The sequence below is a fragment of the Bactrocera dorsalis genome, chromosome 2 (genome assembly GCF_023373825.1).
Source record: "Bactrocera dorsalis isolate Fly_Bdor chromosome 2, ASM2337382v1, whole genome shotgun sequence".
NCBI lineage: Eukaryota > Metazoa > Arthropoda > Insecta > Diptera > Tephritidae > Bactrocera > Bactrocera dorsalis.
Window position 1 is genome coordinate 76,203,309 of NC_064304.1, and position 16,657 is coordinate 76,219,965.

General features: G+C 35.9%; 1 protein-coding gene and 1 pseudogene across 1 annotated transcript in view; both read left to right on the forward strand.

The window, feature by feature from the left end:
* The window catches only part of LOC125776629 (uncharacterized), a 231,048-nt gene that overhangs the window by 196,929 nt on the left and 17,462 nt on the right, over positions 1-16,657 (forward strand). The gene's annotated exons all lie outside the window — the stretch shown is intronic.
* Positions 5,670-13,838, forward strand: LOC125776687 (putative nuclease HARBI1; annotated as a pseudogene).

The following is a 16,657-nucleotide window of genomic DNA, read 5'->3' on the forward strand; positions in this document are numbered from 1 at the left end:
TCCTTTATTCCTTATTATACTGATGCATTCATTTGTTACATCTAAGAGCTTTTTCATTTTGTATTCTGACTCATCCGTCAGTTGTGGTATTTCTACTAGCATATCGATATTGTCGTTAAATTGTTTGCGCGCGTTATCATATCTGCGTGTCAGTAATTCCCAAGCAGTGTTGTAATTTGCACCTGATCCCGTTATCAGGTGACTAACCATTAATCTAGCATCTCCTTGAAGACAAGATTTTAAATAGCTCATCCTTTTGGAGTCACTAATGTCCTTATTATTATGGACATACTCCTCGAAGAGCTCTTTAAATGGTTGCCATTCTCGGAATTCACCTGAGAATTTTGGCAATTCTATTTTTGGTAATTCCAATTTTTCCGTTTTTCCGTTTTTTTAACTCGATTTCCTTTTGTTTTTTTAATACCCGCATAGTATCGGTGACTTCAAAGGAAAGATCTTCTACTTCATCGTCAATTCGTCGATATTTTTCTCCAGACAGTTCCATAAATTCTTGAGACGGTTTTCGAAAAATTCGATATCAGTTTCGTCGCTATAATTTATTTTTATCTTTGCTTCTGCAATAGATTGAATTCTTTCCGATCTTCTTTCAATTGCCTGCTCTATACAGTCTATCATTTTATATGTTGGTGATGACCAAAACTACTTTGCAATCTTGGGAGCGGAGCCATCCCCCAAACGTAAAATTCCAAACCTCAATAATCCACATGACTTCCCACATTTAAAGAAAAACAACAAAACCTTGAACCTTTCTCCTTCATCTTGTCCCAAATTCCTAATAATTAAAAACAAAGACAGTCAAAAACCTTTAAAATCCATTAACATATTCAAAAAGCACTAGAATCGATTACTTATGAACCACCCAGTTCTGTCTCATTTACCAGAGACGGAGATCTCCTCATCCTCACCAAAAATAACCAACAAGCAAACAAATTCCTCAAAGCAACAAAACTGTCAAAAAAAAATTACGAAAATTATAAATGGTAAAACTATAAACCCTCCTCTTCACATAATTTCCTTTAACGCATACGAATTACCCAAAGAAGTTAATGTCGCTTGGCTTAAAGTTAAAGTTGAACCTTATATCCCATCCCCAATGCAGTGTAAAAACTGCTTTGTTTTGGGCCATACAGCCAAACATTGCAAATCCGATCCGAAGTGTAACGTTTGCTCCTCCCCAACCCATAACCCCACTCCATGTAGTAAAGTAGAATGCATCAACTGTAGACAACAATATAGATCAGACCACAAACTATGTCCCACCCTACTTAAAAGGAAAGACATTCTAACATATAAAACACTAAATAAATGTAGTTACAAAGAAGCAACTGAAAAAATAAACAACAAACGCAAAGAATACGTCTCACCAACAGAAAATTTAGAAGAAGCAACAAGTAAAAAAATCAGAAAACCAATAGAACAAAAAACAAACAACAATTCCCATCATCTGATACTTCTCTTACTATTAACAATAGCAAAAATAACAGCAATACTCCTTACCACCAATTCATCCAACAATCCAACTACACAACTGATTCAAATAAAAACCCACATAACATATCCTCTTCCAATTCTTTTTTACCAAACAACAACAATAACCCAATCTGCCTTTTAAACTCACGCACTATCCTCACACAACACTTAAGCAATAATACAGTACTACAAAACACAGAACACAGAACTGCTATCCAAAATACTCTTCTAGCTCTCTCAACAGATTCTCTTAGCTCAGAAACTGTTGACGATATAGTTTTATAAACAACTCTTACTATTAAATATTTCTTTAATAGTGAAGTTTCCTCTCACCTAACACTCATTGATTCTTTATGGTACTTAAGATTCTGCAGTGGAATCTTAATGGTTACTACAACAATTACAATGAGCTCACTTTACTTCTAAAAGAAAATCTGTTTCATATAGTTGCTCTCCAAGAAACTCATTTATTTAATAACCCACCAAACAGTATGATACCGCCAAACTTTTCTATTTACACAAATAACGACATAGAGTGCGATACATTTGCTAAAAGGGGAGTAGTTTTATTAATTCATAACTCACTTGAACATTCCAATCTTAACATAAATACCAATATCCTTTCAGTGGCTACTAATATTAAATCCACCACTACTTTCACAATAATTAACGCTTATATATCGCCAACCCACAATTTAACAGAAGCCGATTTATCAAATCTTATTAACACTTCTTCACATCCTATTTTACTTCTTGGCGACTTTAACGGGTGGAGTCCTCTATGGGGTTCCCCTAATCATAACAAAAGAGGTAAAATCATTTCCAACTTCATACAAAATAATAATCTAATACTACTTAACGACAAATCCCCTACCCATTTTTCAACACGATCAACACTAACACACATTGATCTTAGCATCTGCAATCCGCCTCCCAATATTGCTGCCACTTGCAAGACCTCTGACCAACCACATGGCAGCGATCATCTACCCATCTTTATATCACTATTTGGGCTTAACCGGTGTCAGAATATGAACCTCAATAGGGGGTACAACCTAAAATTTGCTGATTGGATTTTATATCAAAAAACTATGGAGAGAATTTTAGCCAGACAGCAGCAACTATGTTAAGAAAAATAAAACAAGCTGCTCACTTGTCCATACCAGTCAACAAGCCCAGGTTTTGCAAACGCTCAACTTACTTGTGGAATGAGCAACTTACCTCCCTCAGGCTTTAGAAAGTGGATTTATGGAAAATTACTAAGTGTAATCCCACAAAAGAAAATGTTTTAAATTATAAAAAAGCCAATGCAAAATTTAAAAGAGAAGGTAAAATCTCAAAACGGACCGCATTTATAGAATTCACGAGGGATATTAATTACCAAACCAGCTCCCAAATTCTCTGGAGAAAAATAAATATCATCCATGGAAATTTCACTTCAAAAAATATCCACGTAATTAAAAACTCTGAAAATTTAAGCACATCCATTCCAATAGAAATAGCACAGATTTTTGCCAAAACCTGGTCGAACTATTCAAAAAATAGCAATTTTAGCGATGAATACGTGATTAGAAAGAGTCGATATATTAATTCTGTCCTTCAGTCGCAACCGAGTTGTCAAACCGTACGGTCGCATTTTTCTTTTTCTCTCGCGGTCATTCTAGTGGTGTCTGTGTTATAACGCTACTTTACAGTTTTGCACAAATAACTTTTTTACTGTTAATTTCTCGCTGTATTTATTTCTTATTGTTAACTGGTGCTACATTTATAAATTTTTGCATACATAAAAAGTAATATTTTCACAATGCCCCCTGGGGCCAATAATCTGGGTGATAATAGGTTTGCCCTATTATCCTAAGCCCAGAAGACTAAAAGAAAAAAGCCTGAGCAAACAACGTTGGAACTATTTCCGGAACTCCCCATTACAAAGAAGGATGACCCCAAATACCTCGTCATTAAGTCGCGGGATGCCAGTAAACCCATCACTTCCATCTCCTGCTTCGCGACTTATAAAGGTATTCAATCCATCAGTAAAGATATTAACAACGTCTCCTCACTTCGCGATGGCAGCCTACTCCTCCTTGTAAAAAATCAAAAAATTGCCGATAAATTCCTTTCTACTAAAAATCTACCCGGTGCAGGTGCTGTTGAAGTTGCTCTTCACAGAACCCTTAACTCAGTCAAGGGCACAATTTATGCCCCCTTTATTTGCCAACTTAGCGACGATGAAATAATTGAAGGTCTCAAGGAACAAGGTGTCTCTGCAGTCCACAAGTTTAACAAAATAGTCAAAGGCGTTCGTGTACCTACTGGTGCCGTATTATTAACATTCAATAAATATACACTTCCTAACAGAATTGATGTAGCCTGGAGAACCCTTGATGTCCGTCCGTATTACCCCAATCCTATGCGCTGCAAAACTTGTCAGCTATTAGGACACACCGCTAAACACTGCGTAAAAACTCCTTCCTGTGTCATTTGCAACCTTCCTCCTAACCACTCTCCTCCTTCTGATTGCACCAGAGTTTACTGCGCTAACTGCGCAGGTGAACACCCCTCGTCCTCAAATGCTTGCCCTAAATTTATTCAATCGAAAGAAATATTAAAAATTAAAACTATACACAAATGCACCATGCGTGACGCCATTACCAAGTATAAAAATCAATTTCCTTACACCCCATCCCCCTCCCCCTTTCGCCAACGTGGCAAAAATGCAAACTAACAATGATATAAATACAAATTCAAAAAATCCTAATAACAAAGATAATACTTCAATATCAAAAAACTCTAACCTCAATAATAACGCAACAACAACAAAAACTAACAACGAATCATCCTCCACCAACAATCCATTGCATCATATAGAACTTTCAGAAACCTCAAAGAACTCCCCTCTTCTATACCCTCCATCCTTGGATTCTTCCCCCTCCCCATCTTTCTCTCCACTTTCCCACATCTCATCGCCCTCCTCACACACCTTATCTCCCCTGGCATCTTTTGCCATCCCCCCTCTTGCTCACAACACCCATCCAACTTCCTCCTCCCCTTCATCTCCGTCACCCTCGTTGATGGAACAATAAATTCCCATAACCTCACATTATTATTTTTTCTTTATTTTTCTATCCATGTTATCCATCCTTCAGTGGTATATGAACGGATACTTAATAAATACATCGAACTCTAACTTTTATAAACTCATCATTATTTGTGCCTATTCCCCTCCTAATTAATCTTTCACTTTAACTTATTTTAATAGTTCACTAGTTTAACCTCCTTTTTCGATTTCTCTCCTCAATTCTCCTCGTGGCAATCTACTATATCCGCAAGATATAGCCTTAGAATCTGCTCTTCAAATTCAGTACAATTTTATCCCTAATATCAGTCACCAAAACTATGCTGATGATTTAGTATTATTTTCTAATTCCTCCGATTTGTCCGTTGTTACGTCTTCCTTTTCTAAAATCTTTTCCCTCTTATTCCTTTGGTTCGGTTCTTCGGGCACGTCAATTTTCTTCCTCTAAATCTAAGTTATTACATATTTGTAAGAAACATCAATGTAATACACCCACACTTACCGTTAATAATATAAATTTAATCTGTACAGATAGTTTTAAGTTCCTAGGCTTAAAATTAGACTCTAAGTATTCATTTAAGCAACATTGTCAATATGTAAGAAAAAGAATATTTGTTACCAACATCTCCGATAAAAACATATTGCCTTAATCTGGACTACTTTTTAAAAAAAGACAATATGGAAGACAGCTTATATAATCTCTATCAACAATGATGATCCTGCTCAACTTTTAATGAACCCAACTATTATCCCACCAGTCAGCCGAAAGCCTATGATGCTAGTGCTGCGTACAATAGTTAATATAATAATTTGTTTGTTATGTTAGCTTTAATAAAATAAATAAAAAATTCTGTCCTTATTAATTACCACTCAAGTCAAAAAGTAAAGCAAATAGATCTTCCTTTCTCTACACTTGAACTTAATTCTTGCCTCTCTACACTAAAAGGTAAAACACCAGGCCTAGACAAAATCCCTTACCCTCTTATAAAAAACCTTCTCCCCATTGGGGTATTTGTGTACACCTAATTAATAAAAAGAAACAAATAAAAGAAAAACGAACATTGAAGAAGCGAAGAGTTTGGGTGCTGGGTTGGCTTCAGTAGTGCGTTTCTGTAACTTTTCGTTATGATATCGAAAGAAATATCACTTTTGAGTAACGAAAGGTTTATAACGAGCAATTGTTTTGAAGTGTTTCTGTAACTCAGAAAAGTCACCTTTCGTTATGGTTGTGGTGAGTCGTTATCGATGTTATCGAAAATGTGCTATAACTAAAATGAATGCATAAAAATCTGCCAATGTACACGAATATATTTGTTTTGTTTACTGCAAAATTTTTGTTTACTCTTATTTTTTTTTATTCGTAAGTACAAATAATATTTTATATATTATATATGTATATATTTTGAATGTACATATAAATTTATTATCAACGTTATAATTTCTTAGTGAATCAAATTATGATAGCTGCTGCATTATTTGCCTTATTGGAGGACCAACGGAATATGTTACGCGTTCATCGGCGACACCTGAGGGATACAACTGACCCATTTCATTTGCCGGAAGCTCGCTTTGAAGAGCTATTCCGGGTCGGCTTTAGTATACCATCCTACGATTTCAGGGTTAAAAGTGGTATGATCGGATAGAGCTGATCCTCCAGATTAAGAAAATATATAATTGTTGCCACCGCAAACTTATAGTTTTCGAGATATTGCATTTAAAGTTGAAAATTTTGCAAATTTTATCTTGCATTTTTTCGATTTCTTGTAATTATTTATTTCATATTATGCACTTTTTCTGCACTTATACTTCATTACATTGTTTCTACATATTTATTTTTTAGTATTTATCTAGTTATTTGCTTAAAATAAGCATTTTATATTTTACACAACTTGCATGTTGACAGATAATAAGTGTTGCCATAATTACACATTTATCAAACGAAAAAAAAATACCGTTATACCCCAAATACATAAATCATTGCCCCTTTTCTTCATACATCATGATTTTCGATCGGGCAGGCCGCCAACGCCAAAAAGGAGTTTTATTCAAAAAAATACTTGACACACCCCGGTGTTGGATCGTCTAGGGTTATTTTTTTTGAAGCGCGACCGAAGGCCGCCAACGTAAAAAGGAGTTTTACTCAAAAAAAAATCCGACACACCCTGGTGTTGGATCGGCCAGGGTTATTTTTTTTGAAGCGCTTATTTTAAGCAAATAACTAAATAAATACTAAAAAAATAAATATGTAGAAACAATGTAATGAAGTATAAGTGCATAAAAAGTGCATAATATGAAATAAATAATTACTAGAAATCGATAAATTGCAAGATAAAATTTGCAAAATTTTCAACTTTAAATGCAAATATTTCGAAAACTTTAAATTTGCGGCGGCAACAATTATATATTTTCTTAATCTGGAGCATCAGCCCTATTCAACCATATCACTTTTAACCCTGAAATCGTGGGATGGTATACTAAAGTTTCCACCTATTCCGTTTTAAAAAAGATCCCGCAATATCCTTGTTACAAGAGCTAAGTCCTCATATGAAAAGTGGCGAAAGGCGTACGTTTGTCCCAAAATCATTAAGAATGACTGCAGCACTTCACTACCATGCGACAGGATCATATTTGAGTGACGTTGGCCAAGATTTTGTGTGCTCATTTAGCAAGGCAGTTGTGTGTCGTGCAGTAAAAGAAGTCACAAACATCATTGAAGGAAAATTAATGTGAAAATACATTAAATTTCCAACATCTTTAGAGGAACAAAACAAAATAAAACAAACGTAGGAAAATCATTATATAGGTACATAAAAAATATTGTATATGTATATTTTTACAGATTTTTTTCATCTACGGGTTTTCCTAGGTGCACTGGTGCTATTGATTGCACCCATGTTAAAGTTAAAAAGCCGGCCGCTGATGTTGAATGCTGCTACATAAACAGAAAGGGCTACTTTTCCAAAAATGTGCAACTTATTTGTGACTACAATTTAAACATAGTGTCTGGGAACGCGCGTTATGGTGGTAGTACCCATGATGCTTTTATTTGGGAGAACAGCCAATGTAAACAATTTTTGGAAAGGCAAAACGCCAGTGATGTGGATTCAAGTTGGCTTATTGGTGATTCAGACTATCCACAGCAACCATGGTTGATGACATCATTTCGAAATCCACAGACGATTGAGCAAAATAATCACAATGATTGCCACATTCGGGCTCGGAATTGTGTTGAAAGGCTTAATGGAGTTTTGAAAAAGGTATTTGGGTGCTTATCACATGAACGGGGTGTATGCGTTCCTGCTCAGCAAGAGTGGTTTTCACTTGTTCAAATGCACTAAAGAAAGTGGCAGTCTGTCGCATTCTGTCTGGTGTGGGAGATGGCACTGTATTGGGTTTGGTTGATGGCAGTGCAGCATTTGAGGTTTTTTGAGGTGTATCCAACACGTCAACAAGTGATTTCTGCAATTCTTCATCTGCACTATCATTCATCTAAATATGAAACTTTGTGATTAAAACTCAATAATTTTTTTTGCTATACGAAGATATTACCTCTTGAAACCCCGACTCCTTAGTAACGCCATCGCCATCAACAAGTGCAGTTGGGAAAAAGTCTAACACTTGCAGGTCCATACCATCTAGCGGCGCTGGACCTTCAGAGGCAGGACGATTTCCAGTAGCGTTCTGGAAACGCTGCTGCTTCTTTACGTCTGACTTCCAGTCTGCCCAGCACTGTGAATTGAAATAAATATCAATGAATGCACAATTGTATATACATGCATATGTTTATATATAATATACTGAACGAACCTTTTTCCACTTCTCAACGGTTTTACATACATGCTCCTCCGCATGCAATCAATTCCGCTGTGAGAGTTGCCCATACAGCATTAGCAGCTTTGCCGCTGTTTGGGCCACCAAATTGTCCGGTACCAACATTTCTATGATTTTTCAATAAATCTAGAAATTTTTGTTTTTGTTGTTTGGTAACTTTTCCACTTCTTACTTTTTTCTGTAAATAATATAAACAATATAAACATAAGCAAAACATCAAAATTTTTCAAGCTTACCTCGCTCATCTTTATTTTGGCGCAAAATATCACTGCAATTTTTTTAATGATATGATAACGAATGTCATAACGAAAGAAATAACGAAAATGCTTTTCACCAGACTTACAGAAACACTACACTTCGTTATAGTAGTGAATTCGATATATCGTTCGTTATTATGCATAACGAAAAGTTACAGAAACGCACTACAGATTCTTTTATAGATATTCAGCATTTGTAACAATTACGTAGGAAAAAGGTTTTGGACAACCGGCATGTAGACGCCAGTCCTTTATGGCCTTTAATCTTTGTCATGACGACTTTGTATGCAAATCAACCCCCCAACCCCCACCCCCCAAGGCGTTTTCGTCAACCAGAAAATCAGAGCTCTTCTTTATTGCCTTTGTTAGGGCATTTCTCGTGCTCGTTTAGCATTGCAAAGTTTGCCGTTGTTCGTAAAGTTGCCGTGGCACTCGCTTCTCAGACCTTTAATAGTCTCATTCCACCAGTATGAAGGTTTTCTGTATGTGCCTTGTTCTTTTTTCTATATAGCGGCATGAAAGCTTGCCATGACATTTTTAACTAGGTATTCAGCCTTCTGTTCTGTATCTGCCGCGTAGTTCGGATTGTTATTTAGCAATAATTTCTATAAGTATTTCCACATCAAGAGTTTTAGCTTTCCATTCTCTGGTTTGAATCTTTTTATGGGACCGAGCATTTTGTTTCTGAAGAGTTTTTCACTGTTCATGCATTGAAGTCACACACCAAACCGTTCATTGTGGGTTTCGAAACTTCTCGTACCAGGTTATCGAAGATCTTTTCGTATTCGCCTTGTGTGACGCTCGGCGGAATGTAGCAGCTATAAAACTTAATTCCGCAAATTTTTGCCCGCGTTTAGTAGGATTGTCCTGTTACTAGCTTTTCCTGGAACACGTTTTCTCCGCAGGTCACTTTGACCGTATATTGGCTCTTTTACAAGCTTCTTGGTTGAAAGAACATTTCTTGCGTCCTTTCTGATGGTCAGAGTTATCCTTTCCTTGTTTTTCACATGCACTGGACGACGGATCCTTATTGGATGTCTTCGCAAAGTGCTATTTCTCTCACAATTGAGGCTGCACTGGGTCCTATCGTCTAAGTTTCTATAGGTTCTCGCCAGGAGATCATATTCTAAACACCGCTTTTCAACCCTCGCTTTTCAGTTTGTATTATAGTTTTGTTCACCTAACGAAAAGTTCAAATCCGGTTGACTGTCTGTATGTCCGTCCGTCCGTTCAAGCTGTAAGTTGATTAAGAATTTGGATATCTTGATGAAACTAGGGAAACGGGTTCCTTACTAAAAGCGCAACTAATCAATAACTAAATACGTCAGGGACTTTAAATTTTACCTCCGATAAGGCATTAGACAGGTTTATAGGAGCCAGTGTGAAAACTGGACGATGGCCATGACACTGCCGACTTTTGGTGAAATTCCATATCTCGGTTAAGAGCCTCGATGATAGCTTCTGCTCTTCGTCCAATTTTTTTTTTCAATATTTCTTAGTTTATGGGATCTGCTTGGAAAAGCCTAACAATAAGTATTTAAATCTTAAATCTATTTAAAAACTAAAGAAATCGTTGAGTATTTTTGGTAGAACGTTGATCTCTAGTATGATTTAGATCACTTCTTTTTAAACGCGTTTCATTACAGGAATTTACAAATTAGTATTAGCCAATGGGTTTGGATGTTCACGAAGTTTAAAAATATATCTCATTTTGCTGTCCTTTATCTCATTCTTTACCATAGAAATACCAAGATCTTGAATGTTTTCATTACGCATGTACCATGGTGCACCCGTGATTGTTCTAAGCATTTTAGATTGGAACCTTTGAATTATATCAATGTTCGTTGCACAGGTCCTACCCCATAGTTGAATACCATACATCCAAATCAGTTTTATGATTGCATTATACAATATAACAGAACTTTTTTTGTCTAGATTAAGTTTAGAATTTTTGTTGAAAGTCCAATTTAAATTTGCTGCTCTTATCTTCATGCAAGTTATTTTACTCGATATATGTTTTCGCCATGTGAGCCCTCGATCCAGGTGAATGCCAAGATAAGTTACTTCATTCACTTGGGGTACTAGAAGATTGTTTATTTTAACTGTCCGACACGTTTCTGGTCTTAGCGAGAATGTAACATGCTTGCACTTTTTCTCTCTAATATTTATATGCCATTTGGGTAGCCATTCTTCAATAGAAGTTAAGTGATGCTCTGATGGGGCCTTTGTTATGGCTTACTGGAGCTGTGCCATCCGCGAAAGTGGATATCAATATGTTAGTAGCTGTTGGAATATGTATATATTATAAACAGAATTTGGCCTAGCACGCTACCTTTAGGTACACCAGCCCTTATTACTAGTTCTTCTGATATAAAGTCTGCTACTTGAACTGTAAATGTCCTGCGTCTTAAATATGACTCCAAAGTTTTGTGCAATTCGTAAGGTAGAACGTTTTTGATTTTGCATAAAAAGCCATCATGCCAGACCTTATCGAACGCCTGAGCTACATATAGAAAAATAGCGGTCTTTGCTCGAATGCTTTCCTGATTTCGTTGGTATGTTTAGCACGAAAACCGAATTGACTCGTTGGTATTATATTATTTTCGTTAAGAAAGGAGTCATCTTTGGTAGTAACACTTTTTCAAATATTTTAGAAATACTGGGTAAGAGACTTATTGGTCTGTAGGACCACTGTGTTAAGTCTTTCCCAGGTTTATCTATCATGACGATCTGCGACTTCTTCCACCAAGTTGGATAGTATCCGAAACCAAGAATTGCATTAAAGAACAAGGAGAGCACCGTTATAGCAATATTCGGTAACTCAATTAGCATTTTTGGAGTAATATTATCGTGTCCTGATGCCTTTTCGGATTTAGTTCTTTTATGATTCTAGTAACTTCAGATGTAGAAGTCGTAATAGGCACAAGCGACTCGTTAGCGGTATTGGGCAAAGTTCGCAACTTAAAGTTGTTCTTTTGCCAATTAGGTTAAAATTCTAGGTGATTTGCAAAGCAATCTTCCTTTTGCTCATCACAACGTGCCCAATTACCACTCAACTATTCTAGAGGTATGTTGGAATCTTTGGAAAAGTCTTTTGGGCTTTTAAAACAAAGTTTTGCTTGCTAGAATTTGGACACAGTTTCTTTATATAATTTTCAGTGTTGCGTTCATTCTCGCGTTTAAGCGCTTTTTTTAACTTACGTAAAGCAGATTTCAGTTGAAGCAGCGTAGAAGGGGAGCGATTTATCTGCCATCCGTGTTTAGCTCGTGTTTAATAATAATATATTTTCTACTTCCAACAGATAGTTTAATAAGATGTTGGAGAAACTTTTGGCTCAAATATCATGGACTGTTGGTTTAACTTTATTAGTCAGGTGAATGATCAGATGATAAGTTTGTACGTGTGTCAGCTATCATAAGCGATCTATCTATATTTTTCGCTATAGCAAAATCTATTAAGTCTGACATTTTTCCATCACTGGGCCAGTATGCCGGCTCACTAGGAGATATTATATTCAGGTGATTATGTTTACTTATAGTGTAGTACAGCTGCCGTCCTTTCGGATTAATAACAGTGTGTTTTAAGTTGTAATCTCCACCTGCTAAAAATCTTTGACCGAGCGTTCCAAAAAAGTCTTTAAATTCGCTTTCTGTAATTTTAAAACGAGGTGGACAGTATATAGTCATAACCCCGATTTTTTAGGGATATTGTTATAGCTTGTAACTGTGCTGTAGCATGAGATTTTAGAGCTTAGTGGTTTATAGCATTTCTAACCAGCACTACCGTGCCACCATGTTTTGCAACCGGATGATTTGTAACATAGGGTCTAAATCCCGGTATATTGAAATTATTTTTGTTTTTAAGCATTACATCTATATTTTTTCAGACAGAAATCTAATAATCCCTAATTTATGTTGGTTAACACTGTCAGTATTCCATTGACAGATATTTAGTACGCTCATTTCTTACTTAGTAAATTTTGCAGCATTTGATTTTGTGATTTTATTAAATCTTGGATCATGTTTTGCAGGGTAGACATGAATTGTGTCATACGCTGTGTAGTTCAGATTTAAAATCATAGTTTCAATACCTCCATTTGGATGATTTTGCGGCAATTGTATTTGTACAGAGTTCCTTTCACTACATTTGCATAGCTTCCTAGTATATAGTATATTATTCCTGAAAGTAATAGGATTTGAACCTTTGTCTGAGGTTCATTACGGGGTGTTTGTAACATCTGGTTACGACGTGCTTGAATGCCCCATGGCAACTTCGACATCAAATCTTTATATACAGGAGAGGACAACAGTAACTCTATGATGCAGCAAGTATTTCAAATTATATATGGGATGTGCTTCATTTCTTTTAAGTCGATTAGAATTCGGCAACAATTAAATTTTAAACATTGGCTGTGATACTTTATTTCTATTAAATAAATTTACAACAGTTTCAATACCAAAAACCGCATTCTTGCAATGCTTCTTCTGTCCATTGGATGCTTTAGCTCCACATATTTGTCGACGCTAGTGAAGATGCCTCTGTCTCTGTGGATAATGCTTAACGGCTCTTGTACCGCTTATTACAACGAAGAGTATGTGCAACAGCGACCCAGTCCAGTATTTAATTCACAATTTATGGTACAGAGTGTCAAGCTAATTTTATAACACACTTTGAAAGAAGCCTCACCAAAGGAGCATGCCCTAAATAGTTTTCATACTGAAATCCTCGGCCTCTGACGCATTTGCTCATCTCTGCAGACCAGGAAACTCCCAATGATTTTATCTGGGGCAGCAAATTTAGCTATTACCGATACAGTAGAGGCCCGCTAATCCGGACACGGCCTAATCCGGATTCCACTGTAATCCGGACAGGGTTAAAAAATTCAAATTTTCTATTATGTCCCTTGTAATCCGGACCGACATTCTCTATCCGTATTCTCTACTCCGGATCACATGTTTATTATTCACTACATTCGCTTCTTAGAACGCTACGGCAGCGAGCAATGGAGGCTAAACAAAAAAGCGTTCGCCAAACAAAATTAACCGTTTTTTTCAATTAAATTTAGAATTTATATTACACCGCTTAATACATACAAATTTCTAACGTTTATTTTCAATGGATTGTTTTAAGTTTTTTTTGGAATATGTGTATTATTTGTTATAATAAACAAACAGAAATTTATAAATATTTTTTCTTAATACATAGTTCTGATATGTCTTTGGTAATCCGGATTCCCTTATATTCCGGATAGGGGCCGGTTTTAATTGATCCGGATTAACGGGCATCTACTGTATTAAATACCGACATGGAAAGAGCTTGTGTATTACGTAAGCAGTAACTAATCGCTTGTCAATTAAGAGACCATTTTTGGAAAAAAATTTTTTGTATTGACTCGCCAAGTGAAATGGTGCCAACGAAAGATGATTAAGATGATGATGAGGTGCGACGAGCAGACATACGAACTTCCAGAGAAGTGAAACAGCGGACAGTTTTACTTTTTTGTTTTTGTTTTTTTATTTTAATTATATAATACTTGTTTGCATTAAAATGAAGACACAGCGATTAATGAAGGTTTTTTAAAACGTAACATCACTGTGGAACATTTTTGGGATTATTGTCTGGGGGGTGAGAAATTCCAAGTCAGAGTGATGGTACTAGGTCAGTATAGTAAAACCCTCAAAGGGTTTGGCGTTCGTATGTGTCAGTTTTTTTTATGACCTTTTAAATTTTTTCCTTATCTTGATGTTTTTTCGCTTAGTTGTAAATTTTTGGCAAAAAAAAAATATAGATATAAAAATTAGCTGTTGTACTGTGTATTATATTAGGTTTGAAATATATACCTTTTTTTACCATATCCTTCCTTTTAACGGTAATACATATAAAATACCATGAAAATTTAGAGTGTTTGAATTGTGTAAATTCTCTCTGATAGATGGATTAGCATATTGTCAGTAAATGTAAAGAGCAATAGTTGGAAAAGTGTGATAGGTGACATTCCTCATCAGATAGGTTACTTTTGTTCTAGCCTCGGAAATAAGTAACTATTTTTCCTCTTTCACTACACGTCGGTACTATTAGCTCACTCGCTCCAGAGAATGTAAAATATAGAGAAGGTTCACCGCGTTGCCAAATTTACGACATTTCATTTTTTGGAGGGGTACTCTTTTCTATTAGTGGATTTCACAACAAAAGTAGGGGTACTCTTTTCTATAAGCGGATTTCACAGAAGCGTCGAAAATAGCAGAATTGAGCATTTTCAGTGTTAAATGAGAAAAGTGATGCTAATTTCAATGTACGCTTACAGATTCGCATATTTACAATGCGCAAGCGGCTATGGACATCATTTATAGATATTCCCTATATATTTGATATCAAAGCACTAGTGATGAGCGATATTTCACTACCGGTGATTTTTTCACTGTGATTGAAAAATCGCAACTGCGATCACATTTTATAAATAGCAGTTCGCTTCTATGAACTGCGATTGCGATCGCAGTTCGAACCTGTGAATTGCGATCGCAGTTCGAAACTGTGATCGCAGTTCGAACCTGTGAATTGCGATCACAGTTCGAACCTGTGATTTACGAAAGCAGTTCGAACCTGTGAATTACGATCACAATAGCAAATAGCAGAAAAGTAACAACTTTCTTCAGGGTATTGTACATACATATGTATATATCGTATATGCTATTTTTCGTCATAGCGGTTTGAAGTTTTGAGTGTAACGCTCTTATAATTTTTAATAATGGCAGGAAATGTATCAAGGAAAAGAAGTGAAGTATAGCAGATGTTTGAAGTGGTAGATGAAATGTAAGCAAAATGGAATTATAGAATATTTTAATTTGTTTTAATTAAATTTTTAATTTTACTTATTGTTAAACCCAAATATGAAAGCTTTTTGTGATGAGAGCAAAAATTGTAACTAATTAATTTCAGAAAAAATTATGGAATAAAAAAATACGGGTTTTTAATATTTTCCCAAAGATTAGGAAACTCGCGTTAATTATTAGGTCTTGAAAATATTAAAAGCGGGTATTCTAAACAAACAAATTATCACCACACTAATGGTAATTCCTTCTAAGAAATGTGTGAAACCATCATACCAACATACAAATGAACTATGCTATACGGTCTAAGTGTCAGGTAGCCGAACCGCTCCAACATTTGCGAAAATGTAGTGAAAAGAAAGGCGGAAAAACTTGACTCGAGTTACAGGAGCCAAAAGAGAATTTGCCGCCAATAACGACAAAATGTTTTCGACGTTCCCACGACAGTCGGGTCTACGTAAGTGGAACAGATCAGGACTTTTATTCGGCCAAACAGTGTCAAATTGGCAGAATCTGCCGCTATAACAACAAAAACGACGTTTTAACGTCGACTTAGTTGCGATCGCAATAGCAATATAAAATCACAGTGATTTAAAAATAGCAATCACTGAAATCACAGATATCGAAAAATCCCCATATCGCTCATCTCTACAAAGCACATAAGTATGTATGTATGTATGTGCAATTTGACGCATTTAATGATGAATTTCATTAAATCTGTTGAAATGTATAATAAAGTCATATTTTTATTATTACTTAAATATGTGATTAATATAGGTTTGGTAAGTTATATATTTAACGGGTGATTTTTTTGAGGTTAGGATTTTCATGCATTATTATTTGACAGATCACGTGGGATTTCAGACATGGTGTCAAAGAGAAAGATGCTCAGTATGCTTTGACATTTCATCATGAATAGACTTACTAACGAGCAACGCTTGCAAATCATTGAATTTTATTACCAAAATCAGTGTTCGGTTCGAAATGTGTTTATCGACAAATTTTGTCAGCGATGAGGCTCATTTCTGGTTGAATGGCTACGTAAATAAGCAAAATTGCCGCATTTGGGGTGAAGAGCAACCAGAAGCCGTTCAAGAACTGCCCATGCATCCCGAAAAATGCACTGTTTGGTGTGGTTTGTACGCTGGTGGAATCATTGGACCGTATTTTTTCAAAG